General features: G+C 43.4%; 1 long non-coding RNA gene across 1 annotated transcript in view; it reads left to right on the forward strand.

Moving 5' to 3' along the window:
- LOC118300623 overlaps positions 1-14146 on the forward strand; it is a 44601-nt gene that overhangs the window by 977 nt on the left and 29478 nt on the right. The window contains exon 2 of the long non-coding RNA XR_004790120.2: positions 9769-9854. This is a non-coding gene — a long non-coding RNA (uncharacterized LOC118300623). The remainder of the gene's footprint in view (positions 1-9768; positions 9855-14146) is intronic.

A 14146-nucleotide genomic window follows, 5' to 3' on the forward strand; every position in this document is an offset into this window, starting at 1 on the left:
GGGGGTGGACAAAATAATAGGAGCCCCTGTCAGTGTGTAGGATGCAGCGTGTGGCAGCTCTGTACGTCGTGAGTGGAATTTAGGGAACACAAAAACTGTGTTCCCTAAATCATTCACTCTACTACTGTTTATACTGTATGTGTGGCGCTTCCAATATCTTCCCCTCCGCCATTTTATTTGACTGTCGGTTGACGGTTATGTTTAGGGGGTACGGTCAGTGCAAGTAGTCGGAGAAAGTTTCCAGGAAATTTGTGTGTGTGTGTGTGTGTGTGTGTGTGTGTGTGTTTTAAAACAAAAATAATAAAAATCACCATATAAGCTCAACAGAACCCATCCACTCTCTCTATCCTCAGAGGACTTGAGCATTCAATTACCAGTTGTACTTGATAACCAGTTTTTCTGGTTTGAAAAGTGTAAAAATGCTTTGGACAATTTCCAGAACTGGAGAGTACAAAAAAATGTTTTGGTAAAGAAAACACACTTCATCACCATGTCTGTTCTTAATTGTGAAGTGTCCTTTCAACAGATTCATCTGCCAAGTCTGTGATGAGTCAGTATAGACCTTCAGACACTTAACATCTGAATCAAAGAGCTCATTTTAACCATGAGCACTATTACAGCATTTATTCTTCAGCAAGAGGAGGCAGCACGACGATGAGGGGATATAATCTAAATATTAACTTTAACTTCTTATCAAGATTAAATGTGATTACACCCTCTGAGAGTTTCTGCTAATTTAAAGGAGCTGGATTGGAAAAAAATGAATGCTTATTGAATTTAGGAGAAAAATGCTCTTTGGTCTTTTTATCAATCCCTGTTGCATCATATATTATCAAAGATTTTCATGCCAGGAACATCGTCTGATGTAGTGTACAGTATTCATTTTTTATGTATTACATATTTATAACATGATCTGATTAATAAGCTGTTAGTAATCAGAATCTGATAGAAGACATCATGAGATGTTTTTTTGATCTGACACCATTTGTTTTTAAATTTACTATAGTTCAGGGTTTGCAATGTGATGCACTGCCCCAGGTTTAAAGACTGTGCCAAAGAATTTTTACCATAACATTTATAACTTTTCAAATATAAACAACTAACTATTTAAAATGCACCAGGGATCTCTGTTCTACCATTTAATTGATTATTAGGAAGAAACAAGGCTTATTGCTCGGGGTCACATCTGCTAACGTTATCCGAGGAACAACTCAAACCCGCCTGTTGTTCTTTCCACTTGTTTCTCTTCTACACACATGATTCGTTGTCTTTTGTCAGCATATACGTATTCATCTTTGCAAGTACAGAGTTTACGCTTGTTGTAAAGCATTCCCGTCTCCCGTTGTTTTCTATTCAGGAACGTTACTTAGCAACCGCCGACTCGACTTTCATCCCTTAACTGCTGACTTAAAAAATAAAAAAAACAACTATAAAAAAATGGAAGTCGTGAAACACCTGCCAGGCGTTTGATATGAGACATTTGAAAGTCAGATTCAAGTTTGTTATGATTCAATTGTTCCAGACACGAGGACAATACTGCAGTTATTTTTAAATTTAACTTGAAGAAGAAGAAAAAAAACGCTAATGTTGGCTGATAGAACCTGACAGAACAGAACAGGAGCTGACTGAAACGATTACACACTGAATTACATATCTCAATAAAAAAGGAACACACACACACACACACACACACACACAGCGACTGTAGGAAACAACTAAACTGCTTCTCTTACAAAATTCACATGACCTAGACAGAGCTGAGTTTGTCCTCGTGCACAGTGCACATGGTGCAAAACTCTTCTTCAGGGATATTTTGCTGTTGGATTTTGTTCTTGATGAAGCTTTTTAAAATGGCTATAGCTATAATGTCTAAAGTTGTATCCAAGAAGACAGTGTAATGACACCATCAGCGTTATGTCAGTAATATCATCCTGACGGAAATGTTTTTTGAGTCTGGCTGAAATCATGTCACCTTGAATTTCCATCAATGTAAAGACATAAACGGCCACTTGAACTAACAAACTCGATAGCAGCAAATAATATTATCCATCGTGGGAAGATTACAAGAGGCCCACTGTTCTCTCTTATCTGCACAGGGCGCCGTATTCTGCTGAGTCACATTGAGTCGCACCGATTCGTCAGAATTACGCCGCGTGTAATGGCTTCGTAATTGAATCATACACTCAGCGTTTCACATTTGTATGACTTATTTGACCGGCAATTGCAAACAGGATTGCAAGACAAGTTCTTTTGTTTGGTCTGTGTATGGGAGTTGTAAAAGAGAGGACGACTGAAATGAGAGTCTGCCAGACTGGTGGACGTTCATGAAAACGAATGCTATTGTAAAGATTTAGAAAAAAATATTCTTCTTCACCGGTATCTGCTTCCTGCCGCCTGGAGTTACCTGTGTGACAACTGTGAACCTTTTAAAACTCTGAATCAGTCAGTTTACATCAGAATGTATTGTCTGATGTGTTAAGCTATTGAAGAAAGATAAAATCTAAATCTCGAAACAGAGAGTTTACAGACAGACTGAGGCCGTACTTACTCGGGAACTGCACCAATTTGATCAAAGTCTGTTTACAGGTCTCGCGGGGGATGGATGGATGGATACATAGAAACATTACAAAATATAAGAAACACAAATGTAAAAATATAGGAACCATGGAAACTGTGGAACTATGGAAATTATAACCAGATGACGGTGGAAGATAAGAAATCCGAAAAAGTGATGACAGCAAGAAATTCAATTTCCACTTCAGGAAAAATTGCATTTTTGAATGAATTTTGAACAAATATATTTCAGATTTGCATCTTGAAAAGGAAAAATAGTTCAATCTGAATATAAAATAATTCTTCTGGCATTGACTCATGATATTGATACAAACCCATGTTGTTGTTGTTTTTTTTATCCCTGACTGTCGATTAGTTTTCTACTAAATGAAGAGACATATTGTAAAACAACAAAACAACATTCTCAAAATGTCTTTTCCTTTTTATTTTTAAGGAATAGAGAATTCACAGAGATCCCATTCATTTCATATCATATCGTTGTTGTGTTTCAGGCGATAGAGAAGCGGCTTTATTCTGTCAAGTGTAATCCAGCCTGTATGTCGCATATGTAATAATACGCATCACAAACCCAGGCAGGCACATATCTGACGTCATCGTAACCCCCAGCCCAGTCAACGTAGATTACAAAATGGTGGTGAGTTAATCGTAACTGTGCGATGTCCCGATATAAATTGCCAATTGCCTTACTTTATATATGTGGAACAGTCAGGCAAGTTATTAGTCATGCAACCCCGGCATGGGCATCTGGGCCGCGGCTCAGAATGACTCGGTGGCGTCGCCAATCGCTGCAAATGGGGTCCTGTGGGCACCGCTACATGGCGTGTCCAAGAGGCTTACACAAGCCCCCTTGCACTGGAGACGGCTTTACCTCCAGAGCAAAGAAGGAGGGGGGGGGGGGGCAAGGAGCAGAACAGAGGGATGAGGAGGGGGGGGGGGGGCAAGGAGCAGAACAGAGGGATGAGGTGGGGGGAAGAGTGGGAAAGAATTCATTTGCATCCCCGCCACATAAATAACCCACAACCGGATCAAATGTCACATTAAATGGCCGAGGTCCTCAGAAGGCGTGTTATTGATTTCCAGAGCTAAATGAGGAAGGGGGGGTAAGGAAGGAGTTAAGGACACAGTGCTCGTCCCAGACAAACAAGTGGCACCAGCAACAGAGCAGGACGGGGGGGGGGGGCAGGGTGAGGAAAATGAAGGAAATGGAAAGCGACAGAGGGGATATGAGGCCCTGCAGCAGCCCCAGAGAAAACCTCAGTGAGGTGAGGTCTGACTCACAGGTTGTTTCACTGCAGGAACAGTGGTTTTCTGCTGCAGGGTCAGAGCCAGCCCCCAGTGACTGCTCCCTCTTTCATCTAGTCCGCCACAGATTTCCAAAAGATTAACCTTCAGTAAATGATAACAGAAATGCAGTCCATCTGCGCCGGGGACCAGGACTACTCCTGTTGAGTCACAGCTGCCAAGGACACGCCTCACAAACATCCAGCTGAAAGTTTTAGTGTGACAATATCAAGAGGCCTTCAGCCATTTGTTTAGTGCCACTAATATTTGGGATGTGAAACCTGCACTGACTGCCAATTAAACATATTGTTAATATGCATGGATGGATTTTTAACTCACTCGAGCAGTGATTCCCATAACGTGTGAATGTCCGGCTCACAACAACTGAACCAAACGCACAAATTTATTCTCAACAATGACACTTTTTTGGGGGGGCTGGCGTGTAGGAATTCCCATAATAGTTATTTAATGAGAGGGTACATAAATAAAGCTGCCTTCTGGGCAAATCTTTTTTTTTGCAAAGGGTGATATGAAACTAGACAAGAATCACCGTCACCCAATTAACTATAGCATTGTTTTCCTTTAGCCCAAAGATATTTCAGTTACTATTATATATGACCAAGATGGAAAGATTACTGTTTTTGTGATATTATGATTATGGTAATATGACTATCATTAATATAACAATTAAATTATTATTATTATTATTATTATTATTATAGTAGATTCTATTATATATTCTTAAACCTCCCACCTTATGTTTTCCGTCAATTTTCTTTGTTACAGAAAAGAATACACACACACACACACACACACACTGCTTTGTCAGTTGAGTGCGTTTACTGGCCTGTATTCACTGCTCTTCCTTGTATCGATTTTTCACTGTCTTGTCTCTTGTCTTATAAATAATAATACATTTTACAGTTAGAAATTGAACAAATTGTTTGATATTTGGTCCTTCGACTGAAGCCTAACTGACTCTTGACTTTGGGAACAGCAGTTTGAGTTTGGCTGAATGTTCCGGAGACAAATAGTAAATGGATCTTGTGGCAAACTTGTTTTAGCTGTCCTCAACAGTCGATGGAGCAAAGTGAGAAATTTTGACGAGCTCCGTTTCCCCAAAGCAAAATCAGCACGGAGCTAATCAACACATTTTTTAAAAGCTGCATTACGGCTTTAACACATCAGCTGAACAGGTGCATTCTGCTCGACAAGCACTATGTTGCAAAGGGACTATTTTCCTTCAAGTAAGCAGCAAAAAATAAATAAAAAGCCCAAATATCATTAGGCTCCCAGAAAAGATGGATAAGCACTTTGCTTTTAATCTTTCCAACAAGTGGCCCAAGTGGTTGACGCAGGAGAACCACCTGAACGTGTACCGCCTCTAATGGAGCCCGTGGAGTCAAACGGTCGTTCTGCTCCTCTGCAGTAACGACTGAACATGCCTCGGCACTATTTCTCCAAAAAGTTTGTCTGATTCTGGGTAGAGTCGGTGAATGTGCAGCGAGATCCCAGGAAGCTGAGTCAGGTAGTACAACTAATGAACAATGCTCGTAGATAATAATTCTCTTATTGATCCGGGCCCGTCCTCACGCACGCACGCACGCACAGGCCAGCTGAACTCAGGAGGCCGAAGCCGTTCACCCCCTGCAGGCTATACACGGCGAGAACAGGAATCAATCAAGTGCGCTGAAGAGAGAAGGTATTTTTCAGTTGCGCCGCGGCAGGTACACTTGCAGCTTACATTGGCTGCATCTGTAGGTTTTATTCCGCGTCAGGCTGACGTACGTCGCCTCGCCACCACTCTGTGGACCGGAATCCATACGATGACGTTGAGATGGTGCCGCCTCGACCAAAGCAACAGAGAGCGACCGTCTGACGGGCCGGCACCATCACCGTCCCCGTAGACTGAAAATACAACTCAACTATCAGCGATCAGCACTGGCAACAAATTGGTTATTGATTAATTTCCGACACGGAGACCCGTCGTCACCCGCGTGTTTCCGGGGGAACGGGGGGATGTGTTCGCGTAAAAACAGCTCAACTCATTCACAGAAGTTGCTTTTTTGTTTTTTATAGGTCAGACTCGTCTACAGCACATGAAAATGACTCATGCTCCCCGTGAGTCACGCGCAGCCAAACGGCTGACAATGCTTGGCTTTCATTCTTTTCCGAGCCCGGACCTCCGCCAGCCGCCGGAGCGCAGAAAGGAGCTTATACCGACTGAAGGAGTGCAAAAGGCAGGAGTTCATAGAGCGACGGGATTATTCCCACTAATGGTAAAGACCTTCTGCAGTGGCAGCAGCCAAGCGCATTGCAGGCACTGCACGTTCTATATTCATGAGACCAGCGAAAGATGGAAAAGAAAGGATGAGGGAAAGAACGACAGGGGAAAGGGGAAAAAAAAAGAAAGAGTGAAAAGACCGAGCAGGAAGAACTCCCCCCTCCCATTCATGCTTCAAAGAGCCTCCAGTTGCAATAGAAAGCAGAAAGCTATCAGCCTCGAAATCAATGGACCAGCAGATCATTGAAGAGCTACTGAATGTGGTGTTCTGTATGTTAAGGAAGTGGGGGGGATGTGTCTGAGGGAGAGAGTTTGGGGGCTTGTGCCGATCAATATTTCCCCCAGACAAAAGCCGCGTTCGTCTTTTGGAGATGATGATGGCTCAATTTAAAAGTCATAAAGAGTCTGGTTAAATCTAAACGCTGCTGTAGATTTTCATCGCTTCCGGTTATTTACGTCAGCCGTGGCTGGAATGATTCATTCCAGTAATAAAACGTGTGTGTGTGGGGGGGGGGGTGTTTTGGGCTTTCACGGTGATTTCACAATATCAATATGAGCGTGGGCTAAAAGACAAAGACGCTGCCGCACAAGAACCACGATCTCTGCTAGTCTGCAAAAGGTTTAAAGCCTCGGTGGCGATTTGAGGATGGTTATCTGGATTGCATGAGGAAGTGTCCAGTTATGTATTAAATATCGCGAATGAGTCGGGTAAGACTGGACAAACCCCAAAAGGGAGAGCGAGTCCCCGGCCAGTTAGCAACTCTATCTCATTTCACTCAGCCGCTTGCTTGTGGGACTGTGGAGCTTCTGAATCAATCTCGACTGATTTCATTTGCATCTGCAATTTACTGTAATGAAGAAGGCGGCGCAGTGCTCAGCTCTGTCGCCTCGCGGCAAGAAGGTTCTGGGTTCGACCCCGACGGCCAACCGGAGTTTGCTCTAGATAGAAACTACAAAGGCCCTCGAGCGGCTTTGAAGTCCAGAGCTGAACTTTTTTCCGGCGAAGGCAAATGTCCGCAAATGTTACTCGGGACATTTTTCCCGGAACTTTCCCCGCCAGCCCCCGACTAAAATTTCCAGAGTCATCCCTCGTCTGAATATATCCCCCCCCAAAAAATCTTCTCGATCTTCATACTTCTGTCCAATAAAGCAGCTGAACCTGGTTCGACTTTTGCCAAAACAGGAGGATGCGACAGTGTGCGAGGGCGCTGCCAATCAAAAGCACCCCCCTCGCAGATTGCTCTGGAACATGAGAGTCTGAACAGTAGTTAAAAACGATTGTGACGACTTTCCAGATCTGTAAAAATCCTTCTTCAGACTATTAGAAACTGTGTTTCAGTGTTTTAATCTTCTGATTAGTGTCAAACATGATGAATATGTTACTCAAACCAGCCCTGTCGGATTATATGTCGACGTCTTACCACTACCCAGAGCTTTAAAACCCCTGTCAACTCACTGTGTGTGTGTTTCTCTCTACCTGTTCTTTCCAAACATATAAAAGTTAAATAACTACCTCTCCTGCAGAGCCAACCTCTGCCCCGCGGCCGTCAGTAGACGAGTATGTGCAGCTTCGCGAGGATATGGGCCGGGGAGCAAAACAAATGAATTTCACTGCAGCAAATGTCATGTGTGTGTGAGACCTGCACGGAGGCCAACGAGAGCCAAGTGTGTGTGTGCATGTGTGTGTATTATTGAGGGGGGAGTGGGTATTTATCATAAAACACCGGGACTGTTTCCTCCTTACAACACAGAATAATCCAGCCTGGAGCGGCTGCAATGATTACACATGTAGGACTTCTCCCGCACACATACTGTACAAACACACACACACACACATGCATGTGTACAAATAATACACAATAATACAAACATATATACGCCATCCTGGGGGTATGAGAGGGGAGGGGCTGTCGCACTGGCCTCCACTTGGCCCGCGTCGCAAAGAAACAGCTGGTGGCTGTGAGAAGCCCGTCAGCTTGTCGTCAGTGTGAACAACCGTTTTATTCTCAGCTCCAGTGTCTGTGAACTCTCTAGAGAAACAGCTTCTCTTTTTTTTTGTCACATTCACTCCACAACCTCCCAAAGCTGCTGTACTATGGTCTCTGCTTTCTAAAGCTGTGTTCATACATGAACTCTGGAAAATGTCCCTACAACTGGATCCACATATGACCATAGACTGTGTGTAGAAATGGATTGTGACTGAAGCCTGTATTCTCTGGAATCACCAGCAGAGGGCGACTCCACTAGTTGTAAAAAGAAGTCAGTTTCTATAGAAGTCATGAGAAAGTGACTCCGGATTTTTCACTCGTGATATATTATATACTGACTTATAACGTCAGTAAACATTTTTGCTGCGGATTTTATGGTTCAATCACTAGGTTCAAGTCTTCTTCAATACATCATGGGCTTCATTCTGTAAATTAGGGTCTCATTTCGAGTCAAATAGACGATAAAGAACGCTATGCATTGGAGCGTGGATGCAGCTTGATTGACAGCTGGCACCGTCCAATCGGTGCATGGTTGCAGGTGTGGGTGGGCGTGCATGCAGTGGACGAGCTCTGTCAGACCTACTCACCCCCAATTCTACATCTGGGAACATTTCCGGATCATTGTGTGGCGTATGGGTAATAATAATATATTGCATTTATAAAGCGCTTTTCAGGAACGCAAAGTGCTCAAACTGCAAGAGGCAGGACGTGACGGAAAGCATTTTTTTTTGTTTTTGTTTACAGTCATCAACACGCCCACTCGCTCTCCAGGAATTTTCTCCTGCTGTATTAGCACTTGGGCACTTTCCAGATATATTTTTTTCAGAAAATGAGCACCAATTGTGTTCTCACATACAGACCCTCTGGAAATTATTCAGGAAAATGTCCAGACTTCATTTAAAGTTGTTTGTGTTTTCCACCATCATATTTTTTCTATAATCATTATCATTACAATATTATTTAGGTAAAGAACATTTTCCCACATTTATTTCCTTTATCTGTCTATTGTTGCATAACGTATGTTATTTAAAGTCAAATGTGCTCGACACATCGTCGAACAGATGCACGGCGCTTACGTCACGCTTAACTTCATCTCTGCAGCTTGATGAAATACAGCCACAGTGATATACTGTAGTGAATAACAGAGATTCATGACCACACGAGACAAGGCTCCACTCCCCCCCCCCGGGTATGTGTGAACGCCAGGGAGTCCAAGGGGTCGACCTGCATCCATTAGTGTCTTCCACCAGGTGTGAGTGATCGCCACAGCAGTTGTGCCAGAATCAGGAGAAGCAGCAGTAGAAGGATGAGGAGGGAAGTGAAGAGGAGACACAGGACTCCTCCCCCCTGTGGGATTCATCCACACAAGCGTCTGAGCTGCCATTCATTGCAGTGTTTCTCACCTTTTCTACACACACACACACACACACACATGCATTCACACTCCTGCGGTCCTGCGGAGGCGAGGACGCTCATATCAGCCACGTTCAATGTTTTTTTTTTCTCTCTCTCTCTCTTTTTCTGCTCACGGAACAAATGCCTGTGCTCTTGTGATTAAAGCTGCTGTCACTGGGTTTTCATCTGAGGCCTCCCCCCCCCCCCCTCACTCTCTCTCTCTCTCTCTTTTTCTAATTTTCCCAGCTCCATCCAGCAGCAGCTCCATCACCGCAGGCTTCGATGAATCGTGCTTCAGGAGAACATGGAGAACCGGCAGGGGACAAACACTGGTAACCGTCGTGATACTGAGCTGAGGGCAGAGCACCAAGGGTTATTAGAGGTGTAGATCATGGCGTGCGTGCGTGCGTGCGTGTGTGTGTCTCTCAGTTTTGTAGCTTTTGCCATGATTCCTATCTGGTGATCACAAGCGTCGGAGGGGGCGATGCGAACTCTGCAGGACGTTGTATATTTCACCACAGTGTTTCCAATTAATTACCTAGATTGTGTCGAATTTGTCCCGATACAGTTTCAAAATGATACGATTTTTTTTGCTTTGTCACACAACATCAACGCTCTCTAACTTAGTGTTTTGTGCTGTTGCGTCATTGTTCTCTTTGCGCCGCTCGGCTTGATACCGGCCCTGCTCTGTAAGAGTGAACTGTATCGCTCCATCTCCACACACCGTATATCAAAATGGATAAAATCAACGGGTCTGGAAAATAAGAAGCCAATGCGGATGTGCCTGAAGCCTGCATTCTCAGGAATCACCGGCAGAGGGCGACTCCACTGGTTGTTTCAATAGAAGTCTATGAGAAAGTGACTTTACTTTTGACTTGATCTATAACGTCAGTAAACATTTTCCTGAGGAGTTTATGGTTCAATCTCTAGTTTCAAGTCTTCTTCAATACAACGTGATCTTCATTTTGTAAATAATGGTCCATTTAGAGTCAAATTGATGATAAAGCACCGTAGTGTGGATACGGCTTGATTGAAAGTCGGTCCGTCCAATTGGTGCATGGGTGCAGGGGTGGGTGGGGGCTTGCAGTGGACTAGCTCTCAGTTAGACCACAGCCCCCGCTCAGACCTCTGGTTGCACAGGTAATGTGCTTTACATAAAATATAAAAGTTGTAAAAGCAACATAATACGAGAAGAAAGAGATTAAAACAGTAAAATAAAGGGAATGAAAATTAAAATGATAACGATAAGACAGTAAAAGTAACAGTGCAGTGCAAGAAATTAGTAATATCAGCTCCAAAAGTTCATCATCTGGAAAAGTTATATCTCCACCAAGTGTCGTGAAAAAACACACACACACATGCACTCACTGATGAAAACAATAGGACAAAAAAATATTAAACACGTTGTCATTGAGTGCAGCACTTCTGCAGCGGACGATACTGTGGGATGTTATATTTTTCTCCCACTTCCTGCGTCTAAAGTGATGCAAATGAGGGAAAACCTCGATCGTGGCGAAGTCGTCCTTTTGAAAGATTGCCGATACACTGTAAATCAGACGCCATAGATATATATATTTGACAGCTCATGCGGGCTGTTCTATGAGCTCACTATACACCACACTACATCTCCGAATACATCCCTTTTTTTTTCTTTTTTTTTTTTACAGCAAAGTGGTTACGAAGCATATCTGCCAGTTCCACTCAAGCAGAGCAAGCACGTATGTGAATTCTTACAAAGAGGAGCAATGTGTTTCCAAAAAGAATCAAACACGACCGTGCTGTGGTCAATAGATTATGTTCTGTGACAGGCCCAGCTCCACCGCATGATGGATTGTTCTGCATTACATTTCCAGTTCAGGTCCATCAGAGTTGTAAGTCGTGTTACACTGCAGAGCCCCGAACAACAGCAGACAGCCACCGGATTCCAAATGTAGAGGGAAAAGAATGTTGCCTGATTGAATTATTCAAATCTAGCTTGAACTATTTGTGTTTGGCTGTTTGACTAATATTGACTAATGGCACAATACGAGTTGGAAGAATTTGCTGTCGGACAGCAGTTTGTGTTTCTACGTTCCCTGGAGTCCACCGGGTCTCTGGTCCACAAATTACCAGAGTGCCCAGTAAACCGGAGAGCACGGTAAATAATGCCAATTAGCCCATTTCACACTTTTTAAAAGTGAACATTTTAAATGGTTTATTTATTTCCCGCTGTGCTCTGCAAGGCACGAGTATCAGTACGTGACGGAGAATAAACCAAGGTCCCTTCAATGCATTTCTTATTAAATGGTCTTTATGAGAAAAGCTTTTTTAAATCTAGTTTAGGTCTAACGACTCCTCGTCTACAGTTGAGACCGCAACAACAATTGTAAATATTGTTATTGTAGTTCTATGATTACAGGCTGAGTCACACACTGAAAGACTTTGCCAATAATCGTTGTGTATCTGCCACAATTCTTCTGGCAGATGCTTTTGACCAAAACGACCCTCAATAGCGGTGTGTTCACACCAAACTCGGAAAAAAATTACAGATAATGACATTGCATGCAAAGTCAATGCAAAAAAGCGAATTTCGTGTCACTAACGCAGAGCGACGTGGTTGGCGGTTGAATGTTGAATGAACTTATTGTAAGTCGCTTTGGGCTAAAGCGTCAGCCAAATGGATGTGATGTAATGGCGGGAATAACGCAAAACGTGAAATTTCGCTCGTGTTTTAAATATATTTGAACTTGAGCTAAATATATATGTGTTAGGCGATGTTTGCGAAAGCCAATTAGCGTTGGGATCCTCCCGAAGTCACTGACGTCCGCTTCAGAGAACGGGGAGCGGGTTGCGTTTGTTGTCTGAATAACTCACGCGGGTAAATATAAATGATCCGGCGGCCAAATTTGGGGCGAGTAAATTAATAATGAATAATTCACCAAAAGCGCAGCGTAAGAAAACACCAAACAAAAAGAACATCATGTCTAGTGCGACAGTACACGTGGCCTGGGTGGTCAAGAAATTAAAAATACAGCCGGATGAGAGGAGCGTCTATTTGTACAGATTTATATACTATCATATACTAAAGTGTGTCATTGGCTTTAACAGGCAAACATTAACTGTGGTTTTTTCAGGCTCCCTTAAAAGGGTGAAAGAAAAACTGCACAACAAAAGGTAAAAAAAATAAATATATATATATATATATATATATATATATATATATATATATATATATTGAGGGGGAACCTCTGGGAAATCAATTTAGAGACAAATCATCTGTCCTCAGACAGATTCGAGTGCGATCGGGGCCGTAGACGGCAGCGGCTACTCGTAAATCTCTTCCTCTTCCCACACTGGCGTCTTGGGAGGTGAATCCTGATAACTGCACCGCCGGTTGTGACACAACACACTGTAGCATCAAGCTGTGCAACGGACGAGCCAATCGAAACCATGAGGTCCACCAGGTACTGCACACAAGTCAGGGAGCAGAAACGCTGTTTACTGATTGGACAATGACCCTGAAAGAGTCGGGGGGGGGGGGCGCTCATGGGACGATTCTTCTTCACGTGTACAACTGAGTCCATTGTGCTTGGGAACCATTTGTTGCACCTCGCCTCTTAAGAGCATCAGGTTTTTTCGCCTGCCTTCGAGTGTCAATGCATTTCTACAATATTATAATATTACAAAACGCTTTGCAGTGTTTTGAACATCTGATAATCCCTTTAAACACGTGATCCTGTTACTCAAACTGGACTGGATTTCATTGTGTCACTGAGCGTTTCCAAGGCCGCAGATATCGAGCGGTAGTCAGTACGCGGTGGACCTGGTAACTTTGTGTATTTATATGGATTTCCTTATATTCTTAGCATAAAGTAATCATGCTGATTCTCTGCCACGTCACCCTAACCATCACCCTGGCCTGTACAAGTTTAACCGTGCGTTTAAAACCTACAATGCTCTGGGCGGAAAAAACAATTAGCGGCGTACCGTCTGTCACCAGTAGAGGCGCTATTTTAGGAAACGGTCGACCGTTTGTCGAGGACTCGTTGGCAGGGCTCAGCATCTGCTAGAGGACCGACGATTGGCTGAGACTGTAGATCTCCGTGAGACGATTAAGTGTGTGAAATAAAACAGAACGGCGGCGACAACTGAAATGTGGCAATGAGCCAGCGGGCTGTGGATCATTTTCAATACTGTTCTCTCTGGCTCAGGCGTAGACCGACATGCTGTTGCTTTCTGAATTATTACGCTGCCAGTGAAGGGCAGGTCTTCTAACGACACTCCTGCAACACAGCAGAAAGCCCCTCCACCCCGCTCTGCGTTGGAGATACAATAGCTGAAGGTTCAAGACGCCCTTCAGAACTGATCGGTTTGTCCTACCTGCCTTCACTTATAGCGGAGCCATGCATCAATCTGACATCGCAGATTAAAGCGTTTGACAAACGCTTTCTCTGTGACGTCCACGCGTCGAACAGCCTCTCGTTCACAGTATCGCCCTCGATTCAGAGGCAATAAAGGGACCAAGTGCTTTGGGGCCTTTTCATCTGCTTGACTGAAGGTTTGTTTTAACAATGAATTCTCAACAGACTCATGAAACAACATAAAAAATCTTTTTATTTATTAATTGATGGTGTCATTTGAACCC

This window comes from Scophthalmus maximus, chromosome 2 (genome assembly GCF_022379125.1).
Source record: "Scophthalmus maximus strain ysfricsl-2021 chromosome 2, ASM2237912v1, whole genome shotgun sequence".
In the NCBI taxonomy this organism is placed as follows: domain Eukaryota; kingdom Metazoa; phylum Chordata; class Actinopteri; order Pleuronectiformes; family Scophthalmidae; genus Scophthalmus; species Scophthalmus maximus.